The 18,598-nt window shown below is 42.6% G+C and overlaps 3 pseudogenes; all 3 read right to left on the bottom strand.

Moving 5' to 3' along the window:
* Nucleotides 1–1,506: 1,506 nt before the first annotated feature.
* Nucleotides 1,507–3,085, bottom strand: LOC136303287 (uncharacterized; annotated as a pseudogene).
* A 4,189-nt stretch (nt 3,086–7,274) lies between these two features.
* Nucleotides 7,275–8,429, bottom strand: LOC136303288 (uncharacterized; annotated as a pseudogene).
* A 3,857-nt stretch (nt 8,430–12,286) lies between these two features.
* Nucleotides 12,287–13,829, bottom strand: LOC136303289 (uncharacterized; annotated as a pseudogene).
* Nucleotides 13,830–18,598: the final 4,769 nt, after the last annotated feature.

Consider the following 18,598-nt stretch of genomic DNA (forward strand, 5'->3'; position numbering starts at 1 on the left):
GAATTCCTTTTCAAAATCATTTGCATTGTCCCAAATTATTTTCTGAATTTCAGGAGGAAAAGTGCCTTCTTCTCCTTCCCTTATGATTGAGGCTACAACTGTCTGCATCCAAAGCTGTGTCTGGATGCAGCTAAGAGCCAAAGAAACATTGTTTTGTGTAGCACCAAGTGCATCAATTATCATTTTGTGATCCTTCACATCTACTTTTCCCAATTTGCTAATATGTTTGATAGCAACCACTGATGTGTCCCCAAAGGCAATAAGGATAACTGCAATGCTTGTTCTAATTTGGTCAAATCCCTAGTTGTAACAGCCAATTTGTTCATTAATACTACTGAATCAATCCTGTTTAGAATTCCCAATTTAAGATATTTATCATGGTTTCCATGGCCTTCACGTCCCTCGGAGTTCTCCTGTAAAAAGTAAGCACAACAGAATCTGCCACCAGAAGGCAGAAAGTTAGAATGATGGACATTCTTCCCTGTGCATTTATTCCATACTCTTTCCCTAGAGCATCAAAGGTTACCCATGGGTATTTCTTCAGAGGGGGTCTTAGCACTAGTGGTCCCTCTCCCACCGTGGGGAGGTCCAGCAAAACAGGTTGTCCAGGGTAACGTGCTGGATTCTTGGAATCCCTTGGTCCCCGTAGTGAGGGAACTATGCTTGGAGCTGTTGGGCCAAAAGGAAAAGCATCAGTAAAGCAAGGATTTGCTGACTGTTTGGGGGAAAAGGGAGGGGTAAGAACTGAGGCAGGTTTGTCTTGGATGCTAGCCAAGTTTTCTGCTTCTTGTAGTGCCAGTTTTTTCACAGCTCCTTCAGTTCTTGAGAAGACGTTACAATAATGATACAAGGATGTTCTAATAATGTTACAATCTGAGCACAGCACTTTCTTCCTGAGGCTGTCTGGGCCACCCCGTCAGCTGGGGGAGTCCCAGCAGTGACTGACTTAAAAACTTGGAAAGGCCCTCTCCAAACAACTGCTTGTTGTTGTACAATCTTCTCTACTTCTAGGAGAGCTGGGCTAACCACAAACAAGCCTTTTTCCCAGGCAATATACCTCTTTTCAGCATCTCTGAAACCACGGGAATAAAAACCAGCAGGCCATGTCGGACCCTCAGGACCCCACTGCCATATGTGTACTGACAACCGTGAGGAAGCAAATCCCCATTCTACCTGAAAAGGATCTGTTGGCTGGATAGGGCTTAGGGCCTGATGAGCTGTGGCTCCAAAAATCAACAATTGTACTGCTTCTTCCTGAGATGGGCTCCAGTCCCATTTTACTCCCTTTCTCAACAAATCATAAAGAGGCCTGGCAAAAATGGAAAAATCTGGAATGTCTTTTCCCCAAAACACTACTAATCCCAAGGCATGCTGTAGATCTTGCCTGGACTCATGCACTTGAATTTGATCTGAGGAGGTTAGGGTGTCAGCTGGGATACATGTCATACCTCCTATCCACCAGATACCCCAAAATTTTACTTCTTGAGAAGGTTTTTGTATTTTCTCTCAGGGGATCTGCAAAGCAAGGCTTTCTAAGTGGGAAATTCTTTTCCGTTGATGAACATCCCCCACTTGCTGTGTCTCATTGTTTACAACTTGTGTAAGGGAATGTTGTGGCTTGTTGCCCAAGGCTTGTGGAAGAGGAGGTGCACTGGGTTGTGGGTTGGACGATTCCAACACAATAGGTTTGGGACAGGGCCAATTAGAAATTATTTTCGCCAATTTATCATCAGGCAATTGATCCGTTATTTCTGGCGGCACTCCCCTTTTCAGTCCTAGCGACCACAGTTGCTGCCGCTTGGAAATTTGTTTTCCCTTTGCCGATTTTTCATTAGGAGAGGCAATGTCCCTGACACCTCTGGGTTTTTCTGGTTTGTCCTCAGGGTACTTCACTGGTCCATATTTTCTACTGTAACTTATTAACTCCTCTGCTACCTGACTCCATGTTCAAAGTTTATGACTGCTGTTAGATTGTGTGCTAGGAGTTGTAAAAGGTGAGGAGTCAGTGGAGTCGGTGGAAGCAGTTTGATCTCTTGTCTGTCCAAGAAATCTTCCAAGTCTATCTAGCGCAGAGATAGATGCTATTGTTTTTTGAAGAAGAATTGCTGTTGGTTTAAAAGACTCTGGCAAACCTCGAATTAGAGGGGTCATAATCTCAGGTTTGACAGGCATTGAGCATTGGTGACTCACAGCCAGAGATTCATTTTCTTTCATGTATCATTTGCAAGCATGCAGCTTTGTCTATGTTTTCTAGGAGTCGGTCTGAGGTGCCGACTATTGCCAGAGGGTCGCCCCTCTCAAGGGGGTTTAACCCCCCTGCCCAGTAAGCTGCACGCTGTGTCAGGGACCATGGAGCACGCCTATTTCCTGCTGTTAAGAAAACTCCATGTCCCCAAGAGCCACTTGCTTCGTGTTCACTTCATTTAATTTGCTCGCCTCCTGTGAGGGAGACTCGAAAAACATCCTCTGTCTCTGATTCACCTGGCAGGCGGGAGTATTCTTTCTTTAATTGTGTTAATTCAGTGGCTGTGTATGGTATTTCTTTGGTAGTTCTGTGGGGATCACCATCCTCTCCATTTATAGAATTCTATTCTGTTTGAATGAGAGGTCTCAAGTTGGAGCAACAGTGTTCCCCACAATTTTGCATGTGTACTAATTCCTTCTGAGGGTATATTTGTTTAATGCTGGATGTCTCCTTTCCTTCAATTTCTGTGGGTGAATCTGCAGATTTGAAGGTTTTACTTTCCCCTTCTGCAAGGGAAATCTGCAGCAAATAATTCTGATTTCTTTCCTGTTCTAATTGTTTTTGCAAAGCTTCTACCAAATTTGGCAGGGATTCTAGGACTGCTTGTTCGTCACTTACCCCTTCAAAATGGGTTTCTATGGCTGCCACCCCCAAAACTGAGCAAAGAAGGCTTTTATTTCTGCCCAGTTTCGATCTAGCATCATCTTGCCAAGAATATATTCTATCTACAATGTTTTCAAAGTGAAACCAATTATTCTGTGCCCACCTTTCGTCTGGAGAAGGTCTAGCACCATGCTTTGCACGCAAAGCATAAAATGCATCCTCATCTTTTTCATTCATTTTCTGAAGGGACCAAAACCACTCTCAGGGAGGCACGCTTCAAGTTACACCAAAGGCACAGCTAAAACTCTGTTTCCCTTTGCTTTCCTGGAATGGGCCAGGAGACCAAAACTGCCTGGGAGGTTCACCTTAGTTACAAATAGTTGTCTCCTCAACAACGCCAAGCAGCCCAAAACACACACACACACAAAAAACTCACCACGGTCCCATCTTTTGCACAATGAGATCTTGTTGTGAAATCCTGACGACAGGAAGTGCTATTCGCCTGGGTGCGTACAGTCTGCGGGAATTTTCCCTCACCCCCCTTGCGTTCTAACAGCGCTCACCCAAGTGGCGTGCTAGGTGCGGCTGAGACGAGGCTCCTTCCCCTGTTACAAACTATGTAAAACCCGCAACCCCTCTGTCCATCCAGATCCTGTCTGTGACGCCAATTTAATGTCACGATCCGCTCCCACAAGCGGGCTTGGTGATGGTTCATTTTAGGGATCTCAGAGCGCAAAAGACACAGCAGGGGACAAACTCAGTTTACTCAATCACAAATGCACCTTGATTTAGTGCCAACAAATGCCACAGTGGGGAGAGAAAAGAGAATAGTAAGAAAGACAGAAAAAGAGGGCAAGGGGATTATAGCTACCAGCATGGAGGGTGGAGTCCTCGAGGCTTTTGAAGATGCCTATAGACGTGAGTTTCTCCAGTGGGGAGATCACAAAGTCTGTGCTTAACTCAGGGGTTTTTATAGTCCTCTCCGAAGCGACAGGCAGTTGGCCAAACAGGTGGGGGAAATCATTGCAGTGTGTTCATTTAGAGAACTCAGAACAAGTCGGTCGTCAGCAGGTACGGTGTCGACCAGTACGAGTCAGCAGGCGCGGTCACTTCACCGTGACTTGCCCATTGTTTCTGCTCAGGTTCTGATGTTCCCATGTGGGTGCTGGGTTTTTCCATCAAACACACCTGCAGGCAGCACTTGGCCAACATCCCAGCTCAGCCAGGCCACAACTCCCATCTTGAGATTTTCAAGTCCCTTTGAGGGGTTTCAGTCTCTGTCCTTGACCATGGTGGTGAGGCAGATGAGGGATCTTCGGACCGTCTCTTACACCAGCCCGGGGCTCACGATTGTCGTCAAGAGAGCTCCTTCAGCAGGCTTCCGTAGTCTTGTGAGGTCTTCAGGACTCGTCCATGTTAGTAGCATATCCCGGAAAAAACAGAGACAGTAGAGAGTGTGTGTGAAAGAAAGAGAGAGAAAGAGGAAAAAATAGAAACAGGAAATAGAAACAAAACAAAATCAATCAATATTGATTAAAACAATTTCTTCAAAACATTCAAAACAAATCATCAAATTTCTTCAAGTTATAACAAGTTTCAAACAAAAGCTGAATTTTGATGACAATCTAACATCATTCAAAGAAACAACAATAATCAAAACAAGCAACCAACAATTTCAAATGAATCCGCTGTTGCAGGTCTAATTTTTGCTGTTTGGGTAGTATGTCTGGTGTCAATAACTTTGGGAGTGTCTCTTGCAAAAGGGGTCTTGACTAAACTGTGTGCTTCCATGATAGATGCCAAGTGTGTCAACTTCTTCATCATTTTCCAATTGAGGATGTATAAAATGACTGAGAAGACAAAACCAATCTACACCAAAATCAAAAGAACAACAATGGGATGACACACTTTGTTCCGGATACCTGTGGCAGTAGGTGACCACCAAAAAAGGGTATCCCACCACCTGTATTCAGCATCCTTTTGGACCCTTTCTAAAACACCATGTATTTCTTTCACATCATGATAGACTGTCACTAAAGTTTTCTGTGCTTTTTTCTTGATCTTTTCTAAAATTCCTTCTAAGTCTCGGTGAAGCAACAATTGTTTAATTCAAGTCAGATTCATTCCTATGAGGACAGGCGTTATCTGGTGAAACATGGTAAAATTTGTTTGGAAAAGGTGGTAGGATGTAACTGCGGCTGAGCAAGAAAAGTCACATCCTGGAATTGTGGTAAAATTGCAGACACAAAAATTGGAGTGATTTTTAGTATCCACCACTACATTTTCTACAACTACAACATCACAAGCAGTCCTTCCACAAGCACATCCATTGCCTATATACACAAGCACTGTTTCAGGAGTTTCCTTAGGGTGTATTTCAAAACGACAAATCTTTTTGCTCTGTGTCCAAACAAATGTCTTGAGCTATGATTGCATGAACAATATCAAGTGCACTAAGGCATTACATACAGTTCTTACAAAAGCTGTAACTGTGTTGGTATTGGGGTTAGAGGTAAAGTTGACCAATTTCCACCAGGATTGGAATTCCTTTTCAAAATCATTTGCATTGTCCCAAATTATTTTCCGAATTTCAGGAGGAAAAGTGCCGCCTTCTCCTTCCCTTATGATTGAGGCTACAACTGTCTGCATCCAAAGCTGTGTCTGGATGCAGCTAAGAGCCAAAGAAACATTCTTTTGTGTAGCACCAAGTGCATCAATTATCATTTTGTGATCCTTCACATCTACCTTTTCCCAATTTGGTAATATGTTTGATAGCAACCACTGATGTGTCCCCAAAGGCAATAAGGATAACTGCAATGCTTGTTCTAATTTGGTCAAATCCCTAGTTGTAACAGCCAATTTGTTCATTAATACTACTGAATCAATCCTGTTTAGAATTCCCAATTTAAGATATTTATCATGGTTTCCATGGCCTTCACGTCCCTCGGAGTTCTCCTGTAAAAAGTAAGCCCAACAGAATCTGCCACCAGAAGGCAGAAAGTTAGAATGATGGACATTCTTCCCTGTGCATTTATTCCATACTCTTTCCCTAGAGCATCAAAGGTTACCCATGGGTATTTCTTCAGAGGGGGTCTTAGCACTAGTGGTCCCTCTCCCACCGTGGGGAGGTCCAGCAAAACAGGTTGTCCAGGGTAACGTGCTGGATCCTTGGAATCCCTTGGTCCCCGTAGTGAGGGAACTATGCTTGGAGCTGTTGGGCCAAAAGGAAAAGCATCAGTAAAGCAAGGATTTGCTGACTGTTTGGGGGAAAAGGGAGGGGTAAGAACTGAGGCAGGTTTGTCTTGGATGCTAGCCAAGTTTTCTGCTTCTTGTAGTGCCAGTTTTTTCACAGCTCCTTCAGTTCTTGAGAAGACGTTACAATAATGATACAAGGATGTTCTAATAATGTTACAATCTGAGCACAGCACTTTCTTCCTGAGGCTGTCTGGGCCACCCCGTCAGCTGGGGGAGTCCCAGCAGTGACTGACTTAAAAACTTGGAAAGGCCCTCTCCAAACAACTGCTCGTTGTTGTACAATCTTCTCTACTTCTAGGAGAGCTGGGCTAACCACAAACAAGCCTTTTTCCCTGGTAATATACCTCTTTTCAGCATCTCTGAAACCACGGGAATAAAAACCAGCAGGCCATGTCGGACCCTCAGGACCCCACTGCCATATGTGTACTGACAACCGTGAGGAAGCAAATCCCCATTCTACCTGAAAAGGATCTGTTGGCTGGATAGGGCTTAGGGCCTGATGAGCTGTGGCTCCAAAAATCAACAATTGTACCGCTTCTTCCTGAGATGGGCTCCAGTCCCATTTTACTCCCTTTCTCAACAAATCATAAAGAGGCCTGGCAAAAATGGAAAAATCTGGAATGTCTTTTCCCCAAAACACTACTAATCCCAAGGCATGCTGTAGAGCTTGCCTGGACTCAGGCACTTGAATTTGATCTGAGGAGGTTAGGGTGTCAGCTGGGATACATGTCATACCTCCTTTCCACCAGACACCCCAAAATTTTACTTCTTGAGAAGGTTTTTGTATTTTCTCTCAGGGGATCTGCAAAGCAAGGCTTTCTAAGTGGGAAATTCTTTTCCGTTGATGAACATCCCCCACTTGCTGTGTCTCATTGTTTACAACTTGTGTAAGGGAATGTTGTGGCTTGTTGCCCAAGGCTTGTGGAAGAGGAGGTGCACTGGGTTGTTGGTTGGACGATTCCAACACAATAGGTTTGGGACAGGGCCAATTAGAAATTATTTTCGCCAATTTATCATAAGGCAATTGATCCGTTATTTCTGGCGGCACTCCCCTTTTCAGTCCTAATGACCACAGTTGCTGCCGGTTGGAAATTTGTTTTCCCTTTGCTGATTTTTCATTTGGAGAGGCAATGTGCCTGACTCCTCTGGGTTTTTCTGGTTTGTCCTCGGGCTACTTCACTGGTCCATATTTTCTACTGTAACTTATTAACTCCTCTGCTACCTGACTCCATGTTCAAAGTTTATGACTGCTGTTAGATTGTGTGCTAGGAGTTGTAAAAGGTGAGGAGTCAGTGGAGTCGGTGGAAGCAGTTTGATCTCTTGTCTGTCCAAGAAATCTTCCAAGTCTATCTAGCGCAGAGATAGATGCTATTGTTTTTTGAAGAAGAATTGCTGTTGGTTTAAAAGACTCTGGCAAACCTCGAATTAGAGGGGTCATAATCTCAGGTTTGACAGGCATTGAGCATTGGTGACTCACAGCCAGAGATTCATTTTCTTTCATGTATCATTTGCAAGCATGCAGCTTTGTCTATGTTTTCTAGGAGTCGGTCTGAGGTGCCGACTATTGCCAGAGGGTCGCCCCTCTCAAGGGGGTTTAACCCCCCTGCCCAGTAAGCTGCACGCTGTGTCAGGGACCATGGAGCACGCCTATTTCCTGCTGTTAAGAAAACTCCATGTCCCCAAGAGCCACTTGCTTCGTGTTCACTTCATTTAATTTGCTCGCCTCCTGTGAGGGAGACTCGAAAAACATCCTCTGTCTCTGATTCACCTGGCAGGCGGGAGTATTCTTTCTTTAATTGTGTTAATTCAGTGGCTGTGTATGGTATTTCTTTGGTAGTTCTGTGGGGATCACCATCCTCTCCATTTATAGAATTCTATTCTGTTTGAATGAGAGGTCTCAAGTTGGAGCAACAGTGTTCCCCACAATTTTGCATGTGTACTAATTCCTTCTGAGGGTATATTTGTTTAATGCTGGATGTCTCCTTTCCTTCAATTTCTGTGGGTGAATCTGCAGATTTGAAGGTTTTACTTTCCCCTTCTGCAAGGGAAATCTGCAGCAAATAATTCTGATTTCTTTCCTGTTCTAATTGTTTTTGCAAAGCTTCTACCAAATTTGGCAGGGATTCTAGGACTGCTTGTTCGTCACTTACCCCTTCAAAATGGGTTTCTATGGCTGCCACCCCCAAAACTGAGCAAAGAAGGCTTTTATTTCTGCCCAGTTTCGATCTAGCATCATCTTGCCAAGAATATATTCTATCTACAATGTTTTCAAAGTGAAACCAATTATTCTGTGCCCACCTTTCATCTGGAGAAGGTCTAGCACCATGCTTTGCACGCAAAGCATAAAATGCATCCTCATCTTTTTCATTCATTTTCTGAAGGGACCAAAACCACTCTCAGGGAGGCACGCTTCAAGTTACACCAAAGGCACAGCTAAAACTCTGTTTCCCTTTGCTTTCCTGGAATGGGCCAGGAGACCAAAACTGCCTGGGAGGTTCACCTTAGTTACAAATAGTTGTCTCCTCAACAACGCCAAGCAGCCCAAAACACACACACACACAAAAAACTCACCACGGTCCCATCTTTTGCACAATGAGATCTTGTTGTGAAATCCTGACGACAGGAAGTGCTATTCGCCTGGGTGCGTACAGTCTGCGGGAATTTTCCCTCACCCCCCTTGCGTTCTAACAGCGCTCACCCAAGTGGCGTGCTAGGTGCGGCTGAGACGAGGCTCCTTCCCCTGTTACAAACTATGTAAAACCCGCAACCCCTCTGTCCATCCAGATCCTGTCTGTGACGCCAATTTAATGTCACGATCCGCTCCCACAAGCGGGCTTGGTGATGGTTCATTTTAGGGATCTCAGAGCGCAAAAGACACAGCAGGGGACAAACTCAGTTTACTCAATCACAAATGCACCTTGATTTAGTGCCAACAAATGCCACAGTGGGGAGAGAAAAGAGAATAGTAAGAAAGACAGAAAAAGAGGGCAAGGGGATTATAGCTACCAGCATGGAGGGTGGAGTCCTCGAGGCTTTTGAAGATGCCTATAGACGTGAGTTTCTCCAGTGGGGAGATCACAAAGTCTGTGCTTAACTCAGGGGTTTTTATAGTCCTCTCCGAAGCGACAGGCAGTTGGCCAAACAGGTGGGGGAAATCATTGCAGTGTGTTCATTTAGAGAACTCAGAACAAGTCGGTCGTCAGCAGGTACGGTGTCGACCAGTACGAGTCAGCAGGCGCGGTCACTTCACCGTGACTTGCCCATTGTTTCTGCTCAGGTTCTGATGTTCCCATGTGGGTGCTGGGTTTTTCCATCAAACACACCTGCAGGCAGCACTTGGCCAACATCCCAGCTCAGCCAGGCCACAACTCCCATCTTGAGATTTTCAAGTCCCTTTGAGGGGTTTCAGTCTCTGTCCTTGACCATGGTGGTGAGGCAGATGAGGGATCTTCGGACCGTCTCTTACACCAGCCCGGGGCTCACGATTGTCGTCAAGAGAGCTCCTTCAGCAGGCTTCCGTAGTCTTGTGAGGTCTTCAGGACTCGTCCATGTTAGTAGCATATCCCGGAAAAAACAGAGACAGTAGAGAGTGTGTGTGAAAGAAAGAGAGAGAAAGAGGAAAAAATAGAAACAGGAAATAGAAACAAAACAAAATCAATCAATATTGATTAAAACAATTTCTTCAAAACATTCAAAACAAATCATCAAATTTCTTCAAGTTATAACAAGTTTCAAACAAAAGCTGAATTTTGATGACAATCTAACATCATTCAAAGAAACAACAATAATCAAAACAAGCAACCAACAATTTCAAATGAATCCGCTGTTGCAGGTCTAATTTTTGCTGTTTGGGTAGTATGTCTGGTGTCAATAACTTTGGGAGTGTCTCTTGCAAAAGGGGTCTTGACTAAACTGTGTGCTTCCATGATAGATGCCAAGTGTGTCAACTTCTTCATCATTTTCCAATTGAGGATGTATAAAATGACTGAGAAGACAAAACCAATCTACACCAAAATCAAAAGAACAACAATGGGATGACACACTTTGTTCCGGATACCTGTGGCAGTAGGTGACCACCAAAAAAGGGTATCCCACCACCTGTATTCAGCATCCTTTTGGACCCTTTCTAAAACACCATGTATTTCTTTCACATCATGATAGACTGTCACTAAAGTTTTCTGTGCTTTTTTCTTGATCTTTTCTAAAATTCCTTCTAAGTCTCGGTGAAGCAACAATTGTTTAATTCAAGTCAGATTCATTCCTATGAGGACAGGCGTTATCTGGTGAAACATGGTAAAATTTGTTTGGAAAAGGTGGTAGGATGTAACTGCGGCTGAGCAAGAAAAGTCACATCCTGGAATTGTGGTAAAATTGCAGACACAAAAATTGGAGTGATTTTTAGTATCCACCACTACATTTTCTACAACTACAACATCACAAGCAGTCCTTCCACAAGCACATCCATTGCCTATATACACAAGCACTGTTTCAGGAGTTTCCTTAGGGTGTATTTCAAAACGACAAATCTTTTTGCTCTGTGTCCAAACAAATGTCTTGAGCTATGATTGCATGAACAATATCAAGTGCACTAAGGCATTACATACAGTTCTTACAAAAGCTGTAACTGTGTTGGTATTGGGGTTAGAGGTAAAGTTGACCAATTTCCACCAGGATTGGAATTCCTTTTCAAAATCATTTGCATTGTCCCAAATTATTTTCCGAATTTCAGGAGGAAAAGTGCCGCCTTCTCCTTCCCTTATGATTGAGGCTACAACTGTCTGCATCCAAAGCTGTGTCTGGATGCAGCTAAGAGCCAAAGAAACATTCTTTTGTGTAGCACCAAGTGCATCAATTATCATTTTGTGATCCTTCACATCTACCTTTTCCCAATTTGGTAATATGTTTGATAGCAACCACTGATGTGTCCCCAAAGGCAATAAGGATAACTGCAATGCTTGTTCTAATTTGGTCAAATCCCTAGTTGTAACAGCCAATTTGTTCATTAATACTACTGAATCAATCCTGTTTAGAATTCCCAATTTAAGATATTTATCATGGTTTCCATGGCCTTCACGTCCCTCGGAGTTCTCCTGTAAAAAGTAAGCCCAACAGAATCTGCCACCAGAAGGCAGAAAGTTAGAATGATGGACATTCTTCCCTGTGCATTTATTCCATACTCTTTCCCTAGAGCATCAAAGGTTACCCATGGGTATTTCTTCAGAGGGGGTCTTAGCACTAGTGGTCCCTCTCCCACCGTGGGGAGGTCCAGCAAAACAGGTTGTCCAGGGTAACGTGCTGGATCCTTGGAATCCCTTGGTCCCCGTAGTGAGGGAACTATGCTTGGAGCTGTTGGGCCAAAAGGAAAAGCATCAGTAAAGCAAGGATTTGCTGACTGTTTGGGGGAAAAGGGAGGGGTAAGAACTGAGGCAGGTTTGTCTTGGATGCTAGCCAAGTTTTCTGCTTCTTGTAGTGCCAGTTTTTTCACAGCTCCTTCAGTTCTTGAGAAGACGTTACAATAATGATACAAGGATGTTCTAATAATGTTACAATCTGAGCACAGCACTTTCTTCCTGAGGCTGTCTGGGCCACCCCGTCAGCTGGGGGAGTCCCAGCAGTGACTGACTTAAAAACTTGGAAAGGCCCTCTCCAAACAACTGCTCGTTGTTGTACAATCTTCTCTACTTCTAGGAGAGCTGGGCTAACCACAAACAAGCCTTTTTCCCTGGTAATATACCTCTTTTCAGCATCTCTGAAACCACGGGAATAAAAACCAGCAGGCCATGTCGGACCCTCAGGACCCCACTGCCATATGTGTACTGACAACCGTGAGGAAGCAAATCCCCATTCTACCTGAAAAGGATCTGTTGGCTGGATAGGGCTTAGGGCCTGATGAGCTGTGGCTCCAAAAATCAACAATTGTACCGCTTCTTCCTGAGATGGGCTCCAGTCCCATTTTACTCCCTTTCTCAACAAATCATAAAGAGGCCTGGCAAAAATGGAAAAATCTGGAATGTCTTTTCCCCAAAACACTACTAATCCCAAGGCATGCTGTAGAGCTTGCCTGGACTCAGGCACTTGAATTTGATCTGAGGAGGTTAGGGTGTCAGCTGGGATACATGTCATACCTCCTTTCCACCAGACACCCCAAAATTTTACTTCTTGAGAAGGTTTTTGTATTTTCTCTCAGGGGATCTGCAAAGCAAGGCTTTCTAAGTGGGAAATTCTTTTCCGTTGATGAACATCCCCCACTTGCTGTGTCTCATTGTTTACAACTTGTGTAAGGGAATGTTGTGGCTTGTTGCCCAAGGCTTGTGGAAGAGGAGGTGCACTGGGTTGTTGGTTGGACGATTCCAACACAATAGGTTTGGGACAGGGCCAATTAGAAATTATTTTCGCCAATTTATCATAAGGCAATTGATCCGTTATTTCTGGCGGCACTCCCCTTTTCAGTCCTAATGACCACAGTTGCTGCCGGTTGGAAATTTGTTTTCCCTTTGCTGATTTTTCATTTGGAGAGGCAATGTGCCTGACTCCTCTGGGTTTTTCTGGTTTGTCCTCGGGCTACTTCACTGGTCCATATTTTCTACTGTAACTTATTAACTCCTCTGCTACCTGACTCCATGTTCAAAGTTTATGACTGCTGTTAGATTGTGTGCTAGGAGTTGTAAAAGGTGAGGAGTCAGTGGAGTCGGTGGAAGCAGTTTGATCTCTTGTCTGTCCAAGAAATCTTCCAAGTCTATCTAGCGCAGAGATAGATGCTATTGTTTTTTGAAGAAGAATTGCTGTTGGTTTAAAAGACTCTGGCAAACCTCGAATTAGAGGGGTCATAATCTCAGGTTTGACAGGCATTGAGCATTGGTGACTCACAGCCAGAGATTCATTTTCTTTCATGTATCATTTGCAAGCATGCAGCTTTGTCTATGTTTTCTAGGAGTCGGTCTGAGGTGCCGACTATTGCCAGAGGGTCGCCCCTCTCAAGGGGGTTTAACCCCCCTGCCCAGTAAGCTGCACGCTGTGTCAGGGACCATGGAGCACGCCTATTTCCTGCTGTTAAGAAAACTCCATGTCCCCAAGAGCCACTTGCTTCTTGTTCACTTCATTTAATTTGCTCACCTCCTGTGAGGGAGACTCGAAAAACATCCTCCGTCTCTGATTCACTAGGGAGGCGGGAGTATTCTTTCTTTAATTGAGCTAATTCAGTGGCTGTGTATGGTATTTCTTTAGGAGTTCTGTGGGGATCACCATCCTCTTCATTTATAGAATTCTATTCTGTTTGAATGAGAGGTCTCAAGTTGGAGCAACCGTGTTCCCCACAATTTTGCATGTGTACTAATTCCTTCTGAGGGTATATTTGTTTAATGTTGGATGTCTCCTTTCCTTCAATTTCTGTGGGTGAATCTGCAGATTTGAAGGTTTTACTTTGCCCTTCTGCAAGGGAAATCTGCAGCAAATAATTCTGATTTCTTTCCTGTTCTAATTGTTTTTGCAAAGCTTCTACCAAATTTAACAGGGATTCTAGGACTGCTTGTTCTTCACTTACCCCTTCAAAATGGGTTTCTATGGCTGCCGAAAGACAGGCCCCCAAAACTGAGCAAAGAAGGCTTTTATTTCTGCCCCGTTTCGATCTAGCATCATCTTGCAAAGAATATATTCTATCTACAATGTTTTCAAAGTGAAACCAATTATTCTGTGCCCACCTTTCTCCGTTTGGAGAAGGTCTAGCACCATGTTTTGCACACAAAGCATAAAATGCATTCTCATCTTTTTCATTCATTTTCGGAAGGGACCAAAACCACTCTCAGGGAGGTACTCTTCAAGTTACACCAAAGGCACAGCTAAAACTCTGTTTCCCTTTGCTTCCCTGGAATGGGCCAGGAGACCAAAACTGCCTGGGAGGTTCACCTTAGTTACAAATGGTTGTCTCCTCAACAACGCCAAGCAGCCCAAAACACACACACACACAAAAAACTCACCACGGTCCCATCTTTTGCACAATGAGATCTTGTTGTGAAATCCTGACGACAGGAAGTGCTATTCGCCTGGGTGCGTACAGTCTGCGGGAATTTTCCCTCGCCCCCCTTGCGTTCTAACAGCGCTCACCCAAGTGGCGTGCTAGGTGCGGCTGAGATGAGGCTCCTTCCCCTGTTACAAACTATGTAAAACCCGCAACCCCTCTGTCCATCCAGATCCTGGCCGTGATGCCAATTTAATGTCACGATCCGCTCCCACAAGCGGGCTTGGTGATGGTTCATTTTAGGGATCTCAGAGCGCAAAAGACACAGCGGGGGACAAACTCAGTTTACTCAATCACAAATGCACTTTGATTTCGTGCCAACAAATGCCATAGTGGGGAGAGAAAAGAGAATAGCAAGAAAGACAGAAAAGAGGGCAAGGGGATTATAGCTACCAGCATGGAGGGTCGAGTCCTCGAGGCTTTTGAAGATACCTATAGACGTGAGTTTCTCCAGTGGGGAGATCTCAAAAGTGAGCGGGGGTCTCTAGGGTTTTTATAGTCCTGTCCGAAGCGACAGGCAGTTGGCCAAACAGGTGGGGGAAATCATTGCAGTGTGTTCATTTAGAGAACTCAGAACAAGTCGGTCGTCAGCAGGTACGGTGTCGACCAGTACGAGTCAGCAGGCGCGGTCACTTCACCGTGACTTGCCCATTGTTTCTGCTCAGGTTCTGATGTTCCCATGTGGGTGCTGGGTTTTTCCATCAAACACACCTGCAGGCAGCACTTGGCCAACATCCCAGCTCAGCCAGGCCACAACTCCCGTCTTGAGATTTTCAAGTCCCTTCGAGGGGTTTCAGTCTCTGTCCTTGACCATGGTGGTGAGGCAGATGAGGGATCTTTGGACTGTCTCTTACACCAGCCCGGGACTCACGATTGTCGTCAAGAGAGCTCCTTCAGCAGGCTTCCGTAGTCTTGTGAAGTCTTCAGGACTCGTCCATGTCAGTAGCATATCCCGGAAAAAACAGAGACAGTAGAGAGTGTGTGTGAAAGAGAGAGAGAGAGCGAGAGAGAGAAATAGGAAAAGGAAATAAAAACAAAACAAAAAAAAAACAAAAACAAAACATTATTGGACAGCTAACTGCAGTCCCTCAACTTTACAAGAAATTATGTCCAGTAATCCCAACCAGAAACATATATAACTCCAGTTTGAAATGAGTTGCATTTATTGTCCTCTATTCTTCCTATATGAAGGAACTGTGAAGGAACTGAAAGAATCTTCAAAATGGTATGGCTAAAGACCTTATACGCCTTGAAGTTTATTTTTCCCCCAGAAAAAACCATCTCAAAACCTCCTTAAAGCTGACTTTTCCCCTTAAGATGCCATATTTTAAAATAGCATCTTGTCACTTAACAGGGTATTCCGAATATCATTTACAAATTTAGACTAAAAGTAACACTCTTCCTCATAATCTTTCTTTTTTACAGCACAGTGCAAACGTGGGCAGCCAAGAAGAGAACAGACTGCAGCTCTTTCTGGAACATCTTGAAAAAATGCCATTGCTTATGTTATAATCATTCACTTCACCAAAAATACCTAACGATGAGGAAAAGGTTGTGAAGACCTCACTAGTAGTATCATATGGCAATGTGTGGGTGTGATTTATCAAGTGGAATTTGTGTCACATAGATGACACTTGGAAAACAGCAAATTAAGTTTGTTTTTCACATCTCAGACTGATGTTACATGTCAGTAATTTAATAAAAGGATTACGAGAATGATATTTTTTGAGTCAGTGAACATGAAACTTAATTACACCCCTACAATGGACATGTGAAAATTATGGATAGACAGTGGCTGATTTAGAAAAAAATAAAGAATTATCACAGTTTAAAGAAACATACGACAATGAACACTTTGCTGATGGAACACAGCCTATTCATTGGCTGAAATGAAGCAGATAGACAGGACATATGAAATATTTTTTGTGGATCAAACATTTATTTTCTAAAGTGATGCTGACAGATGGGGAACTCACTAACTTGGATATTGCACAGTAGGTATGGGTACATAACTTGCTACACTTTCCTGAGGAATCATCATCCAAGGGGATTTTCCCCTGCCTCTGTGAAAAAAAATGTGCCTACCCTTTTCACAATGCTTTTACAACAGCATTGTCAGGCCTGATCAGTTTCCATAAAGGGTGAATTATCAGTAGCAAGGTGACTGGCCAGGGTAATTTGCTTAAAGGGATTTTAATCTGCAAGATACTTTGAAGATCTCTTTGTCAAACACAGCCTTTAAAAGGTCCAAAACAATTTTTCAGGCTGTGGGTCCCATGAAAAATGCTTCCTGGTGTCTGTACTGGGCTATATGCTCTTTATTCTCTCCCTCAACTTCTTCATTACCTCTCATCTGTCTCATATGAGCTGTGTTCAAGGTCCACATTATACTTTTGGCAGAATCTTGAGGCCTGGTGCAGTAAGAATGATGAATATAACACACCTGGGATGAATTTCCCAGTTTGGACAAAATATATTGTTCAATGAGAAATCCAGTGAGAAGGTGTTCCCCCCTATCCCCCAAAAAATCTTCTCTAGTACTAGAGTTCTACATAAACCCTATTCTAGTTGGAAAAAAAACCCTTTTTTTTGAGTGTGTCTGAAAGATTTGTATACAACACAGGTATCTGACATATGCAATTTTGTATATGAGAGGGAAAAGGATATTGTAAGAAGTTTGTACTTTTACTGGTTTTAATTTTAAATTCCATGCACTTTTTGAAAAAGTGTCAAGCTCAAATGCCCATCAGCATATTTTGGTAATCTGTAAGATATTATTAATATAAAATATGTTTCAAATCAAAATAATTTCAAATCTTTCCTAAAATTTTATATGCCTAGATTTATTATTTCTGACATATATTGGATAAAAGAATTAGATAAAGAATTTCTTCTTTACTGTGGGGGTTGTGGAACACTGGAACAGGTTGCCCAGAGAAATTGTGGATTTCCCATCCCTGAAACTGTTCAAGGTCGGGGTGGACAGGGCTTTGAGCAGCAACAAATGAGACTCTTGGTGATAATGAAATCAAGTTTGAATATAGAAGAAACTCAGATTTAAGTATAGGAGCAAGTGCTCTCTCAGCTTTTTTTGTAAATTCAAAGTTGTACAAAATTGCTTTTATCTATGATTTTTACTACTGTAACAGAAAGGTTAATGAAAACAATGCAGAAGATTTCAAATTTTAAATTATACAAGAATTACAACATAAAATACATGGGATGGGTTTCAAAATGGGATATTATCAGAGGAAAACTCTATTTCAACACTTTATCATGTTAGGATTTCATGAAGTGAAAAAGAGACAAAACATCGTTCAGGGCATTAGTTACTGTAGTTTAGCCTGGCCATTAACAGTAGCTGGTGTTTTAACTAATGTAGATACAGCACACATACTTTCTATTCACTGAAAAATGACTGTTTACAATGTTTTATCCTGATTATATATGAATTTTTTTAGAAGAAAATATTTATAGAAATACAGCATGTGAGAAATAAGTAATTTTAATTTAAAAATTGAATTAAAATATTGTGCAAATAAAATTAAATAAAAAACTGTGGTTTAAATATGATGTAGATGTTAAACAGAATTTTCCCTTGATTGTATCAGATATTTTGCACAGGAAGAGAGATATTTAGCATTCAGTCTTTTCCAAGGGGTTAATGATCTGCTGTGCTGATCCCTGTGTGTGCCTGGGTGTATGTGGTAGGGGGTGCATGTGAAGGGGAGTCTGTGTGTTTGCTTAACTGTTGAATTATTTAGAAGTTACTGTATTCAGAAATTTGAGGATAATAAATCACTGTTTATTATTATTGTTTTCCACAGAAAGTTTATTGCACCAAGGACTTCAATTACAACTAAAACTTAAATACATGCTGATCAGCTCAATATACCCAAATAAGTTTGTCGTAGTGAGAAATTAGCAGAATCAGTTCTAGAGTGAATGAAGTCACTCCTGTTCAGGTTTAGAGGTTCCCCTTCCCTTCATGAGTTATTTTGCACTAATTTGGCATATTGATATGTTTCATTAAGCAGTTATAAAAACCCATATATTTGCTTCGAATAATCCAAGACCCATTGCAGTGAGAGTGGAGTTTATACAACAAAAGGGAGAAATCAGAGTCATTCTCAGCCTTTTTTTAGAGTTAGTGAAAAAAACCGGACAGTTGCAATGTGTGATTCATCTGAATTAAGATATCTACTTAAGATGATATAAATCACAGCCTAAAATTCATGCTATTCTGTATTGATTATAAATAAATCCTCGTGTCAATACATCAAAGCGACACGCAGACGGCCTATGTCTAAAGTTAGATGAGAAGTTGAAGGCTTTTCACTAATTACCATGCTTTGGAATAAGCTATTTGCTTTCTCTGAGCAGAAATTCCTTTTGATTCTTTATAATCTCTGTTTCTCTATTGTTTTTATCTTAGTTTGGATAAACAAATCCCCAAGCAACAAAAACCACATCTTGCTCAC

This window comes from Chamaea fasciata, unplaced genomic scaffold (genome assembly GCF_029207755.1).
Source record: "Chamaea fasciata isolate MVZ Bird 193981 ecotype frontalis unplaced genomic scaffold, bChaFas1.0.hap1 SCAF_32, whole genome shotgun sequence".
Taxonomy (NCBI): domain Eukaryota; kingdom Metazoa; phylum Chordata; class Aves; order Passeriformes; family Sylviidae; genus Chamaea; species Chamaea fasciata.